This window comes from Mustela lutreola, chromosome X, assembly GCF_030435805.1.
Source record: "Mustela lutreola isolate mMusLut2 chromosome X, mMusLut2.pri, whole genome shotgun sequence".
NCBI classification, from domain to species: domain Eukaryota; kingdom Metazoa; phylum Chordata; class Mammalia; order Carnivora; family Mustelidae; genus Mustela; species Mustela lutreola.
The window spans coordinates 1,559,928-1,575,796 of NC_081308.1; the positions used below are offsets into that span (position 1 = coordinate 1,559,928).

General features: G+C 40.4%; 1 protein-coding gene across 1 annotated transcript in view; it reads left to right on the forward strand.

Moving 5' to 3' along the window:
• XG (Xg glycoprotein (Xg blood group)) overlaps positions 1 to 15,869 on the forward strand; it is a 191,436-nt gene that overhangs the window by 154,219 nt on the left and 21,348 nt on the right. The window lies entirely within an intron of this gene.

Consider the following 15,869-nt stretch of genomic DNA (forward strand, 5'->3'; position numbering starts at 1 on the left):
TGCTGTGTCTTGGTGTTTTCATGTGTAAAATGGGGGAAGCCAGAGTACTGGGTGGAGTAGCTGTGAACACTACATGCATTAATTCGCCTGAAATCACTATCTGTACAGTGAATACTCAATCAATGTTACTATAATGGATGTTGTAATTGTCTTCAATTGTAATTCATCGTATTCCATGAAGTACAGAGTAGGAAGCATAGAGATGAGGCCGTATTTAAAATAGAGAAATATGGATGAAAATGTTTTTGATTGATGAAAGGCATTCAGGAAGCACACTTAGAAAACAATTCTAAACAGCATAAAAAAGAATAAATCCATTCCTTGGACAATCATGGGAAAACTGCAGATTACAAAAGACCAACAAAAGAACTTTAAATCAATCAGAGGGAAACATCAGATTTCCCATGAAGTAAAAAGAATTAAAACAAGAGGGCCCCAAGGAAGCCACAAGACAACAGAGTATTATCTCCTCCAACTGAGAAAAAAATTGTCAACCCAGAACTACCTACTCAAGTTCTTTGATAATGATGGTGAAAGTTTAAAAACATACATAGCTATTATTTTAGAGTTCTTTTTTTTAAAGATTTTATTTATTTATTTGACAGACAGAGATCACAAGTGCGCAGAGAGGCAGGCAGAGAGAGAGGGGGAAGCAGGCCTCCTGCTGAGCAGAGAGCCTGATGCGGGGCTCGATCCCAGGACCCTGAGATCATGAACTGAGCCGAAGGCAGAGGCTTTCTTTAACCCACTGAGCCACCCAGGTGCCCCTATTATTTTAGAGTTCTTATCCTTCCAAGTGTGCTTTCACGTATTTTGAAGTTCTCTGGTATTACAAGTTTTTAAACAATTGTTTCCCTGACGAATTAAACCTTTGATCCTTACATAATTTATTTCTTTGCATGTGTTAATGTTCTTTATCTTTGAGTCCAGTTAAGCTAAGATAAACATAGCCTTAGAGTTAAAACTTAATTAAATTAAAATTTCCTTAAAAATTTAAATTTTGTGTAGTATTTAAATGGTGTATATTTTCTCATCACTTTAACCAATGTGTGGCTTTATATTTAAACTGTTTCTCATTGTGTGTCCACTATTATCAAATAAAAAAAAGGCTAATTTAAAAAAACAGAGTGCCTCTTTTCTAGACATCATATAATTGGGTGTTGCTTTTTTTTTTTTAATCCCTTCTGATCACCTCTGGTATTAATTGGAATGTTTTGTCCATTAACATTTAATGTAATTATTATGATTGACCTTGGGTCTTCCAATCCTGTTTGCCACAACAATAGCTATGTTTCTGTCTTCTTTGTGTTACCTGTTTTTTTTTTTTTTTTTCTTTCAGTATTGTCTTTTATCTTTGGTCTTTTTTGCTATTCCTCTACATTTTTTAGTTATGGATCTAGAAATTATATATGTGTAGCTTATTGTGGTCTAATTACAGTTAATATCCTATCACTTTCCATAAAATGGAAAACTTTGCTAGTCTCTACATTTATTTGTCAGCACTCCATCATTATGCTGTAGGAGTTGTATGTATTAAAACTTCATGTGGTATATAGCCCCAGATAGTGTGATTATTTTGCTTTAAACCGGGTGTATATATATATTTTTAATTTTTATTTATTTTTTAAATTTCTTTTCAGTGTTCCCGAATTCATTGTTTGCACCACACCCAGTGCTCCAAGCAATCTGTGCCCTCCATAATACCCACCACCAGGCTCACCCAACCTCCCGCCCTGCCCCTCCAAAACCCTCAGATTGTTTTTCAGGATCCATAGTCTCTCATGGTTCATCTCCCCTTCCAATTTCCCCCAACTCCCTTCTCCTCTCCATCTCCCTATGTCCTCCGTCTTATTCCTTATGCTCCACAAGTAAGTGAAACCATATGATAATTGACTCTCTCTGCTTGACTTATTTCACTCAGCATAATCTTTTCCAGTCCTGTCCATGTTGATGCAAAAGTTGGGTATTCATCCTTTCTGATGGAGGCATCATACTCCATAGTGTATATGGACCACATCTTCTTTATCCATTTGTCCATTGAAGGGCATCTTGGTTCTTTCCACAGTTTGGCGACCGTGGCCATTGCTGCTATGGGGTACAGATGGCCCTTCTTTTCACTCCATCTGTATCTTTGGGGTAAATACCCAGTAGTGCAATTGCAGGGTCATAGGGAAGCTCTATTTTTAATTTCTTCAGGAATCTCCACACTTAAACCAGGCATACATCTTAAAGAAGTCAAGAGGAAAAAGTTGTCTTTTATGTTTAGCTCACTGTTGCCTATTTCTTCCGTTCTTTGTGTCTGGGGACTTGTGTCTTCATTGGTCATCATTACCTTTCAGACTAAGGATATTACATTAGTATTTTTCTTTTTTAACAATGCAGGTCTTTAGATGATGACTTCTCTTACCTTTTATATATTCCTTAACATCGATCTGAAAACATTATTCCATCTTCATTCCTGACGGGTACTTTTACAGGTTGCAGATTCACATGTTGTTTTCTCTTTGATTTTATCACTTTAAATATGTCAGTCCCTCAGTCTCCCTATTCTTCACAAGTATTTGTCAGTCATTGGAACTGATGTTCCCTTGGATCTCTTGTATTATTTTTCTTGGACTGCTTTCAAAATTTTCCTTCTGCATTTGGTTTTTAGCATTTTGTTTACGATGTGCATGAGATATTTTTTTTTTTTCATACTTCTCCTACTTGGCTTTTGCTGAGCTTCCTGAATCTGTAAATTTATGGATTTCAGAAAATTTTGGAAATTTTCTATTTATTCAATACTGTTTCTCTTGTATTCTTGCTACCTTCTCCTATGTGAGTCTAATTTAGACTTTTAAAGATTTTATTTATTTATTTGACAGAGAGAGATCACAAGTAAGCAGAGAGGAAGGCAAGTTGGCAAGGAAAAGCAGGGTCCCTGCTGAGCAGAGAGCCCGATGCGGAGCTTGATCCCAGGATTCTGAGATCATGACCTGAGCTGAAGGCAGAGGCTTTAACCCGCTGAGCCACCCAGGCACCCCTAATTTAGACTTTCTGATATTGTTTTGTAAGACAAAAAATTTTTTTTCTCCCTGATCTGAAAATTGGATAATTTCTGCTCATCTGTTTTCAAGTCATTGAGTCTCTTCCCTTTGTGCCCTATTTAGTTCTTAAGCATTTACAGTGAATTTTTGTTTAACTTCTACATTTTGATTGTAGAATTTACATTTCACTCATATTTCATTGTTACTATGTCTTTGCTGAGATTTATTATTTGTTAGGAGCATATTTTCCTTTATCTCATTGAACATAAAGATTTCAGTTGCTTTCAAGTCCTTATCTAGGCCATCTTGGGGTTAGTTTCTGTTAATATTTTTATTGTTGGTTTTATTTTTGAGAGTGGGTCACATGCTCCTGAGTCTCTACATGGAGTGATTTTGGACTCTGTCTTGAACATTTTGAATGTGATGCATGGGGATTCTGGTTTCTTTTATATTTACAAAAAGTGCTGATGTTTTTTTATTTATCAGGGAATTAACTTGGTTGGACTCAAATTGAAAGCCTTGGCTAGTAGGTAGCAGCTCAGAATCCCTGTTCTACCTGAATTTTCATGTCCAAGAGACCACCAAGGAGCCAACACTGATACAATCACATGAGGGTTTATTTAACAAGCTTAAGCTTGGGCCCAATTACACCTGGTACATTGGAGTAGGGACTTGGACCCCGAACTAGATTATGTCAGAGTTCTTACAGGCAGAGTAGGGGTGGACTCGGCAGTGGGTGAGGACAAAGGGGATTAAAGATGATGTAAGTCTCTAAGGATTTTTGGAAGCAAGGTCTCCAGGACCTTGAGGGGCTAGCTATTGTTGGGAGAAAGGTTATTTATTACCAGTAGTAAAAATCTTCTCCTGAGACCCTTTAGATGTGTATCAGTGGGCCATATGCTTGGAAATGATTCTCCACGCTATCTTGGAGGTTGAGAGATAAAGTTTCCTAAAGGAATTGTTAAACTAGACTTACAGGATCCTGGTCGGACCTGTTGGGGTAGGGGGTCAGTCAGGCTAGGATTGTCCTTAGCAAAACCTCAAGGTGAGGGCAGTTGAGTCCTCAGGGGAGAGCCACTCTGTCTGTTTCAAGGACTTGTCAGTAGGTAAGGAATTTTAATGATTTTCTTCTGCCTCTGTTTCCCACATCACTCCCCCCTGAACAATTTTTACCCTTAAATCTTTAAGGTTGTTGAAGGTGGAAGGTCTCATCTTCTGTAACTTCTTCCTGCTGAATAGGGGTGTAGAGTTGTCCCTACCTACTCGGGTCAACATTGATCAGTTGAGCAATGTGTAGGGGAGTTACAAAAGGCAGAGGCAGCTGAATCCAGAGCTGACAGTGAAGAAGTGGCTCTGCAAGTGGTAAGATCATCTGTCGTCGTGAACTCATTGCAGTAATGGAGTATTGGCACCAAGTAGAGAAACACTGAACAAGGCAACACATTAAGATTAATAAGTATATAAGAATGAGAAGTCCAAAAGGGAGATTTTTGGCAATCACTGAGAGAGAGAGAGAGAAGGATCCTGTAGAGCCTCAATCTGGGTATTCATATCTGTAAATGTAGCCCAGTATTTAATCAGTTGGTCTCCATCATCCATTGGTAGCCTTTGTTTTCTAAGACAAATCTGGATCTGACATGAAGTCATTACAGTCAGGGAATGTCCCATAGTGAGCTTTGAGGCTCTTTTTACGAGGAGGGCTCTTCTCTGCTTCGCTAAAGCATTTGTTTGCAATTGTACCTCAACAGAGGTGGCTTCTAGGATAAATATGACTAAGGGATGAAGCCATTAAGAAGCCCTTTGAGTGGTCCAGCCTTAACAATATCCTGATTACAGAGGATTACTGGCAAATGGGAGAAAACTTGTCAAGAGAGAAGGGAAGTCCCACATGCATCATCCAATTCAATCATAAAGAAAGTGGGGTCATCCATTATCTCCACAAGTCCATAGTTAATCCTATGGAGTGGGTTATGCTGGCTTTTAGGCAGTTTCATGATCCCTGCCACACACAAGGTGATAGTTAAGTTATACAATTGTTGGGAAATCTATCCCATTTTTACCAGTTGTTTAAATATTTAAGTTATGTGCACAATGGGTTCTATTATTATCCCTTCAGAATTTTAGACAAGATCCTCTAAACGAGGTATTGTGCAACTTCTCTGAAGTTTACCTCAAGTTGTCTAGCTTAGGCAAACAAACATTTAAATACAATCAAATTTAGAATTTAACACCCATAAAGGTGTGATATTAAAACATAATTTTTCTCTCTAAAAATACTCTCATTTCCAGAGATAGCGAAATCAGGACTAATTCATTTGAAAAACAAGTTTTAACAAACTTGGCCTAATTATTTACATTAGCTCAGCAAGAACAGTGTGTGAACATATAGATCTTTTAGAATCTGCTTTGCTGGAACTTTTAATAAGGAATTTCTAGGTTGAACTTTTAGTAGCCTTTGCGGGCCAGAAGCCAAGCCACATACTTGCCATCAGACATGCCTGCAGATTTGCGTGAATTCCTCTTCCTGTGGTTCCTGCACTTACCAGGGAGTGATATTCTTTACTCATCTGGTGAGGCTGCTGGGAACACTGTAAGCACGGTATCAGGCCAACAGTTCCAAAGGGCTTTACAGCTCCAGGTTTTATTATAAAGTCAACCTTAGTTCCTTTAAGCTGTCTGGTCATATCTGAGTCTATGCATGTCTTTCTCAAATATGACATTCCAGTCAAAGCCTTGGTAAAATAACCAGAGTTTTCCTTGGTTATTTTCCTTGGTTATTTCCTTGGTTATTTTACCAAGGAAAACTTGATAAAATAACCAGAGTTTTAGCGAAGCATAGAATAGCCCTCCTCGTAAAAAGAGCCTCAAAGCTCACTTTGGGACATTCCCTGACTGTAATGACTTCGCATCAGGTCTAGATTTGTCTTAGAAACCAAACCAACCATGGTGTCCTGTTGCAAGGAGAACAGATTCTTATTGAACTTATGCAAATGACTGATTGCCATAGAAGAAAGAATACCTCTGAGACCTTTTGAGCTTCAGAGGGTTCAAATAGAGAGAAAAGTTGAATGCTTTGATTTGTTTGCAAATAAATATTTTTTGCATTTCTGTAAGTCACAGACATCTTAAGAAAAAAGTATCCCCAGTCTGGAAAAGCAAACATTAGAGAAAGAGCATTGTCTAAAACAAGAGACATAACACTATAATCTTTTAGTTCATTTAGTCCCATGTTACTAATTCTGGTTTAGTTTGAATGCAGCTTTAGTTAGTTCTGGAAATTCTTATCCATTTTAGTTTAATATATTGAATACCTGTATTTGTCCTAAAAGTCCTTTATATGAATCTCCTTGAAGATAAAACATGTTTTACAAGAGAATCAAGACTTAGTTCGAGATTTAAATCTTGGGGAAGTTTGTTAAAACCTTTTAAAGCACCTGCTTAGATAGGATTAGTGATGTTAAAGATCTGATAAAACAAAACACTGAAACTGGTTTTTCTGGGCAGGCAAAGGGAAAGCCATTTACATTATCTTAACAGCATATCAATTAATCTAACTTTGTCCTTTTGAACAGAGAGAATTTCAGTCTTACACCAATGTACCATTAAAACCCATTCATTTCAATCTTTGTCCGTCCTGACCATCCTAAATTCCATTCCAAAGATTTCCCTTCATAAACCTTCTACAACTTTCCTTTGCATTTAGGTTTTGTCCCAAGTAATTTCCTTCCAAACAACCATCTCCTTTAGGACAAAATTACCTTCTTTTGCCTTCAACAAAATGTACTCCCATTCCTTAAATCTTTCTTACATATCTTCTACTTTCCTACATACAGAGTTGCTTTCTTTATTTCCATCAGTCTTACAGTTAGCAGAATTTTGTACTCTTAGAAACACCTTTAGTTATTAACAATTATCAGCTATTAACCAATTGTGAATGGTTATAATAAAATTCTTTAAATGGCAAATTATGAATCAGTTAAGCACAAAACATGCTTACCAACAGATCTAAATACTCTTATTTTCTTTGCTGTAAGAAGTCAAAAGCACAAATCTACATCCAGTACTCAATGATTTAGCACTTTATCCTATTTGGAAAAAGGCCTAGATGTCCAAAAAAATTAATTTTATTTGTTATCCAAGCAAAACTGTAAACTTTCAGGTTACCAAAGACTTTGAAAGCTATCTCAGCAATTACCCATTAAAAATTTTGACAGACAATTAACCATTAGTTTAGTCGTCTCTTTGCTAACAAATTTTAATGAATAACACGAGCTTATTTGACCTTCAGTAAATTTTGATTGAAGTTTTACATTTATCGCTAATAGCTTAAAAAACATGTCTATCTTAATGAAACCAACAAACTTAACTTAGTTCAAATACTGATTTATGTTCCACCTGGGCCCACCCCACTTTGAATGTTTACCTGAGACACGGGTGGGAAGATCCAGAGTGGGGGATATTAGGTCCAGGGGGCGCTCTTCTTGCTCCTTGTCAGTAAAGAGGGCAGGAGCCTTGGTGCATGGTCTAGAGGCCAGTCATGTAGGCTGCACGCACGTTGGTGCAGAAATAGAAGGGGGGGAGACAGAAGAACAAAGTGCTGCCAGAAGGCAGAGAAAGGATCCCCGGTATTAGAGCTCATCAATTCCAGCAGAGGAGCAGACGCCATGCTTTCCCGCCAGCAAGGGGGAAGGAGTTAGGCAGTCTATGTCCGGCCAGAAAAAGCAGGGAACTTTCCTGAAACAAAGCAGTTTCAGCAGCTGCTTGGGAATATTCCTTAAAATCTCTGTCTCAAGTTAGACCAACCCCAGTTGGCTCCAGTTATAGCCATTAACACGGGAAATGAGTGAGGGAGAAGCCCTACATCTATTAGGAGGAACATAGAGAGAGAAAGTCAGAGTCTCCTTTACTAGGGATGGCCCAGCAACCTGGGTTTACTAGAAGGCTTATTCTGCAAAAGGCCCTTAGATCGGGGTCCTGGTGTAGAGCAATGAAGGTATAGCTTTAAGGAGTTAGTAGAAGACACTGACAAGAAACAGTAAAGACTGAAACCCATCATGGTCTATGCAACATTCCAACACATGTGGTCCTTATAGCCAACTTCCCTAGGAAAAGGTCCACGGTTGCATTTTAATTCAATCGGGTACTGGTTTTGGCTGGCTCCCAGTGGAGGTCTCTTGGCCAGAAGTGGCTAGACCAGGGATGTGGAGGGGATCACATTAGATCAATCAAGAGGAAACCTCACATGGGAGTCTTAAGATTGGCAGCCATCCTAGTGACTTAGGTGGCCATCCCGTGCCCAGAGACAACTTTATATAAGAATAGGAACAGAGAGAGGGCATCAAGTTTCTGGGTTTTATTACCATTCTCGGCCCCCTAAAGACACTCGCCAGTGGGGATTTCCTCAGTCCCCAAGAGACGAGTGACACAACAAGCAGCAAAAAGACAAGACAAAGACAACCAATGACAATTAACAAGAACACACTCACACAGACAAATGATCCATTGTGGCCGCGAAGACAGAACTGAAAGGAAGTTAAGGGAGAATCTGACTGCAATGGCAGCTGGCTCTCCTCACAGATGAGGACCTCGTCCTCCAGGCAGGGGCAAGGGATTTCTCTTCCAAAAATCCCCATAAACTTAACAAAAAGCACAATAGACGAAATTCCCATACATTTAACAAACAGCACATCTGACAACAAAAACAAGATGTCTGGCTGCCTTGGGGGACCATGAACCCCCTGGTGACTGCTTAGGGGGACTCCAACCCCCTGAAACGTGGGGACCTCAAATCCCCTGGTGACTGCTTATGGGGACTCTAATTCCCTGAAATGGCAGGGGACTCGAACCCACAGGTGACCGCTTAGGGGGACTCTAACCTCCTGAAACAGCGAGGGACTTGAACCCCCTGCGGGGACAAGGGACATCTCCTGATGAGGAGCAGAAGGCTGGTTGAGGACAAAGCAAAAGATGGCGCCTTGCACCCCCTCTTCACCCGCTCCCCTCCATATGTGTAGCATTCCTCAGGCACCCCTGACTGTCATAAAATGATAAATAGTTAACTTGCAGGGATCGCAATCCTGCAGAACAGGCATCTCCCTTGCTCTACAAGATGTCCTAGAGACCTAAACAGGGAGGTTACCTTATCAATAGCACAAATTTCCAGAGGCAAATAACTCTTGGTTCCTGAAGCCCTAATGTCCCCCTCCCACCATAAACTGGAGGAGACTGGGGTAGAAAGGAATGTAAATGATAGCCAGATCATAATGCCCCACCAAGAATCTCCCAATTATCTTGATGTTAATGCCTGACCTAAAGACGACATTGATCAGGCCATAAGGGCAAAGACTCCCCCCCAGCACCTTGTAGACCCTCCCTAGCATGTGAGAACTCTGTCAAAATCTCCCATTCCTTCACCACCTCCCCCAACCGTGGGGTATATAACATGCCCACCTTCACAACCCGGGGCAGCAGCTCTTCCTGCCCACGGGTCCTGTCCCTGTGCTTTAATAAACCACCATTTTGCACCAATGACGTCTTAAGAATTCTTTCTTTAGTCGTCGGCTCCGAACATCCTCACCCCACCGAACCTGACTTAGGTTCTGGGACTTCATCACTCCCAAGACCCCTGGTCGATGGCCCGCCATGCGTCCAGTTGAGCCAATGTCGACTCAGATACAAGTTGGAATTCCTACGGGTAAAAATGCAGATTGCAGCTCCCAAAGTACGCACGCAAATAGATAAAAAGGAGTGCACTCACCAGCCAGTCAAGATTCTCTGGGTTGGGCTCCTGGAAGTCTTCCACATCTCAGTGGGACCTCCAAATGTTGTACCCAAGTTTTCGCATCTGAGAGACACCAAGCAGCCAACACTGATGCAATCACATGAGGGTTTATTTAACTTGGGCCCAAGTATAACCAGCACAGTGGAGTAGGGACTTGGACCCCAAATTAGATTATAGTCAGAGTAGGGGTGGACTCGGCAGTGGGTGAGGACAAAGGGGATTAGGAATGGTGTAAGTCTCCAAGTATTTTTGGAAGCAAGGTATTCAGGGCATTGAGGGCCTTGGGAGAAAGGTTATTTATTACCAGTAGTAAAAATCTTCTTGAGAGATCCCTTAGATGTATATCAGAGGGCCATATGCTTGGGAATGATTCTTGACACTCTCTTGGAGGTTGAGAGATAAAGTTTCCTAAAGGAATTGTTGAAGTAGACTTACAGGATCCTGGTTGGACCTGTTGGGGTAGGGGGTCAGTCAGGCTAGGATTGTTCTTAGCAAAACCTCAAGGTGAGGGCAGTTGAGTCCCCAGAGGAGAGCCACTCTGTCTGTTTCAAGGGCTGGTCAGTAGGTGAGGAATTTTAATGATTTTCTTCTGCCTCTGTTTCCCACATCAATCCCCTTCCAATCTTTTCTCTTTAACTGGTTGTTTTCTATTTGTCTGGCCTGTGCATGGTTCTGGCATCAGATACAGATCTGGGTGAAGATTTTGTGCAGTGTTACAACAATCTCACTCGGGCTCTTTCTTTTCTTTCTGTGATGTTCACCTTCCTTTACATCCATTTTGGATGTTTTGACGTCTATGCTTGAACCCTTTCTGAGGTTTAACTGCCCCTTGTGGTATCATCTGTAGAACACTTGTGGATTCAGAGCCTTAAAAAGTAGAATAAATTCAGCTCTGGATATCTCCTTCTTCCCAATGTCTACTTTTTTCCCCAGAATCTTCCCTTTTCCCCCTCCCCATCCACTCTACAGAGCTTTCACTACTTTATTTTTGTATTTTGTGTAGAGGTCATAGCTATGATCTCTGGGGAAATGGGTCTGTCAGGATCTTGCCTATTCATTCTTAAAGCAGAAATCAGGACAACCGTTTTGAGCCAATGGTTCTGGGGACAAGACTTTGAAATAATTCACTTCAACCATCCTCAATGACACTCCTGGGAAGCAATCCTACATTTTCAGCCCTCTTAGAGAAAGTAGGATATAGGACTGGAAGGATCACTGAGAAGGGGTAAGTAGAATCTATTCATGGTCATAAGGCTTTTAAAAAGGTAAGAAGAGAGGAAGAAACTTTTGGCTGAATGAGTGATTTGACAAAACAAAACTATATCACCTCATCAAAGAATTTCAAAGTCACACCCTATTGTTTTGTCTTATAAAACCTACCACTTATAAATCATGGCACTGGTCATATGACACAGCTGAGTATGTTTATAGTTTCCTCATTGATATATGAAGAAGTTTGTGACCAGATATCACATACTATTTTGGGGGATTTTTTTTTTTTTTCAGATGGGAGGGTGTTTGATTTTAAGATTCACTTGTATAAAACAGATACTGAATTTAGGCTCACAAGCTTGCTTCTAGTAGCAAAGGAGACTGTTGGGGTGCCTGGGTGGCTCAGTGGGTTAAAGCCTCTGCCTTCACCTCAGGTCATGATCACAAGGTGTTGGGATTGAGCCCTGCATTGGGCTTTTTGGTCAGCAGGGAGACAGCTTCCTCCTCTTTCTCTGCCTGCCTCTCTGCCTACTTGTGATCTCTGTCTGTCAAATAAATAAAATCTTAAAAAAAAAAAAAAAAGAGGAAGAAGAAGAAGAACACTGTTTTCTCCTGCAGGAAGCTTGTCCATGGTTTACAAGACTCATTCATAGGGTTCACACTACCTCCACATGGCCATGTCTTGCCTTACTTTCTGCTCCTTTGAGGCTAATGTTAGCTGTCTTCTGGCTTCTAGCCCCTTCTCTCTTCAGTTCAATGCTTCCCTAAAAGATCAGGAGTATCAGGATGAAATACAGAGTCAGTTTGTAGTGTATCACTGCATAAAGGAATTAATCCACCATGACTTCCCTGTGTGAATAAACTGAGTCAATGACATGGCATAAAAACACTACTGAAAACATGCTTATGAAGTCATGCATTCCAAGGGTATTCACCCGAGAGGAGTGAGACACGGGGTCATGAAAAGCACCACTCAGGGATGTTTATAGAACACAGTGGTTTCCAAACAAACTAGTTAAGAATTGGTTTGTTTGAAGGGCCATCTGTACCCCAATGGCCACAGTCGCCAAACTCTGGAAAGAACCAAGATGCCCTTCAACGGACGAATGGATAAGGAAGATGTGGTCCATATACACTATGGAGTATTATGCCTCCATCAGAAAGGATGAATACCCAACTTTTGTAGCAACATGGACGGGACTGGAAGAGATGATGCTGAGTGAAATAAGTCAAGCAGAGAGAGTCAACTATCACACGGTTTCACTTACTTGTGGAGCATAACAAATAGCACGGAGGACATGGGGAGTTAGAGAGGAGAAGGGAGTTGGGAGATATTGGAAGGGGAGGTGAACCATGAGAGACTAAGGACTCTGAAAAACAATCTGACGGGTTTGAAGTGGCAGGGTTGGGAGGTTGGGGTACCAGCTGGTGGGTATTAGAGAGGGCACGGATTGCATGGAGCACTGAGTGTGGTGCAAAAATAATGAATACTGTTATGCTGAAAATAAATAAAAAATAAATTAGAAAAAAAGAATTGGTTTGTTTGTCTTTTTATGGAACTGAGTTTTTTGCCATATCTTTATCAGATTTTTTTCTCCTTTCTACTAAACTTCAGTTTTTGGGCTTTTCTATGAACATTGTATTCATAATAGCCATTAATTCCTTCCAGTCCATTGATAGAGTAACTGGAGTTCTGTTTTTCATTGATAGAATAACAGATAAACAAATTGCATAGCATGGAGTATTATGCAACAGTGAACAAGAAGACACCACAGATGTACATGACACCCATGGAAGAACTTCAAAGCCACGATCCTGAAATTAAGAAATAAGGCACCAAAAAGAGTACATATGGTGTTATAGTACTATTCTATTTATATGAAATTCTTGAAAAGGACAATAGAATCAAGAGTAGGAGAAAGCAAATCCGTGATTGCCCAGGGCTTGGATTTGAGGCGGACAGAGATTTTCAGGTGGATACATTAGTATAACATTCATTTTTTTTTTCTTTGTCAAATGTCATTGGTCTTGACACCTAACAGATACTATTTTGTTGTATGTAAATTATTAGTCGGTAAAATGGACAATTTAAAAACTGTACCTTCTCACATATTTACGCACTGACCTATAAATTTTTCATTGCGGGCACACAGGCTGGGGGGACATTGCTTTTGTACACATTGCTATCTAAAAATAAAACTGATCTATCTGGAAAATACACTTAATTCAGATGAAATTCAGTTAGGTTTTGACACTGATCCTTGACCATGTAACAAATACCTGAACGAGCTCCTTTTTAAGACACTAAGATGTATTGTTCTTTGTTTCCTTCAAATCTGTTTTTTTGTCCTCATTTGAAACATAGAATTTTGTTCTGTTGAGAAATGCATTTCTTCTTGTAACTGCTATGGAGATTTCCTACGGAGGGAGAGAGGGAGAGACACAGGGAGAGAGAGAGAAAGCAAAATGAGAATTTCAGAAGAAACAAAACTCAAAATCCTACAAATTCTAAAAGAAAAAGGGAAAAGCTAATATGAAATACTTGATAAATGAGATGCTCTGGAGGCTGGTGACCCTTGGGTTCACTTGGTGGAAATGTCCCAAGCCACACACTTGCAATTGTACTTCTTCTGTGTATATTTCAGTGACAAAATTACATAAAAACAGCCTTTTGACGTGTTGTTCTTATATGCTCATACATGCATTTTCCATTAAAAAAAAAAAAACTTGCAAAGCATGTTAACATCAAGATAATTCTCAAGGACTCAAAAGAAGTTTAGGGCTGCAAAGGAGAGATGTGTGAGATTAGGCTGGTTTTCTGGTTGTTCGGTTGCTTGGGAACAAAACAGACAAAGGAGAAGGGGTGTTCCCCGAACGAGGAGGGAAGCCGCCAGACCACGAGGGCTCAGCTCCTGCAGCTCAGATAAATGTGTTTTTTAAACACACCATGCAACTCCTGTGAGGCAAGTATTATGACGTCCATTTTCCCAAGGGGAAAATGAATTTCAGAGGGTTTAAGTAATTACCCCAGCTGACACAGATGTGTTAAAGCACACTGCTACCTCTGGGGGGTGGGGTAAGGTGGCAAGGGGGTGGTTGTGTTTTCCAGACCTTTGCTTGGCTTTGTCCCTGTTCCTGTGGGAGTGTTGGTGGCCTTCCCAGAGCCTTGGAAATACCAGCGTTTAAAAATAGCACTGCAACCCTGTGTTGTAGTTACTTTCAAGTGCCACTGATCACTGGCCTTTGAAGATCTAATCCTGCAGGTGTTGAAAAAAAGAAAAAAAAAAGATACAAATGTGAAAATGGTTCTCTTTACCAGTCAGAAAGCTTAAATATCCCTCTCTGTGAAATTTTGTTCACTTTTCCCATTCTCATACTCCTCTGCTGTACAAAACAGTAACAAATGATTTCTACTTTTTAAGATTTCTTGTATTATTTTTTATTATGTTAGTCACCGTACAGTACAGCATTCGTTTTTGATGAAGAATTCCATGATTCAACTCCTAGTGCTCCATGCAATCCGTGCCCCCCTTAATACCCACCGCCAGGCTCACCCAATCCCCCACTCCCCGCCCCTCCAAAACCCTCGTTTTGTTTCACAGAGTCCACAGTCTCTCATGGTTCATCTCCTCCTCCAATTTCCCCCAACTCCCTTCTCCTCTCCATCTCCCCATGTCCTCCATGCTATTTGTTATGCTCCACAAATAAGTGAAACCATATGATAATTGACGCTCTCTACTTGACTTATTTCACTCAGTATAATCTCTTCCAGTCCCCGCCATATTGATACAAAAGTTGGGTATTCATCCTTTCTGATGGAGGCATCATACTCCATAGTGTATACAGACCACATCTTCCTTATCCATTCATACGTTGAAGGGCATCTTGGTTCTTTCCACAGTTTGGCGACTGTGACCATTGCTGCTGTGATCATTGGGGTACAGATGGCCCTTCTTTTCACTACATCTGTATCTTTGGGGTAAATACCCAGGTGTGCAATAGCAGGGTCATAGGGAAGCTCTATTTTTAATTTCTTGAGGAATCTCCACACAGTTTTCCACAGTGGCTGCACCAACTTGCATTCCTATCAACAGTGTAAGATGATTCCCCGTTCTCCACAACCTCTCCAACACACGTTGTTTACTGTCTCGTTGATTTTGGCCATTCTAACTGGTGTAAGGTGGTATCTCAATGTGGTTTTAATTTGAATCTCCCTGGTGGCTAGTGATGATGAACACTTTTTCATGTGTCTGATAGCCATTTGTATGTCTTCTTTGGAGAAGTGTCTGTTCATGTCTTCTGCCCATTTTTTGATGTCTATGTCTGTCTTAAAAGGAGTCTTGACCTTGCATATAAAGTTCCCCTGGATAATCCAGGAAAATCTCATCTTAAGGTCCTTCATTTAACCACATCTATAAAGACCATTTCTCCATATAAGGTAATTTTTTTTTTTTTTTTAGCTTTTGGCATGTAGGATGTGATATCTTTGGTGATTGTTATTCTGTCTACTGTAGCTAAATTTACAAAGGTCTGTGTCACAACAATAAGGAAGGCACAGAGGGCTCACATTGTTCTAGAAAACGATCTGCTGTTCTCAGTGTTGGTAAACAATTTCCTGACTTTGGAACTGTCCCTTTCCTTGTTAAACCACTGTAATGGTAGTCAGGGTCATGGTAGGTTAGAGGTTCTACAGAGCACAGCTTTCAAGTTCAATCAATCGCAGATGCAGATGGTTATCTTCTCCCATCACTCTTAAAGCATTGATAGAAACCTTTGTGTCTTCCCGCCACCCCAAATGACCGTCTCTCATCCAGAAAACCTCATGAGATTTTCCAAGGAGTGTTCCGTGA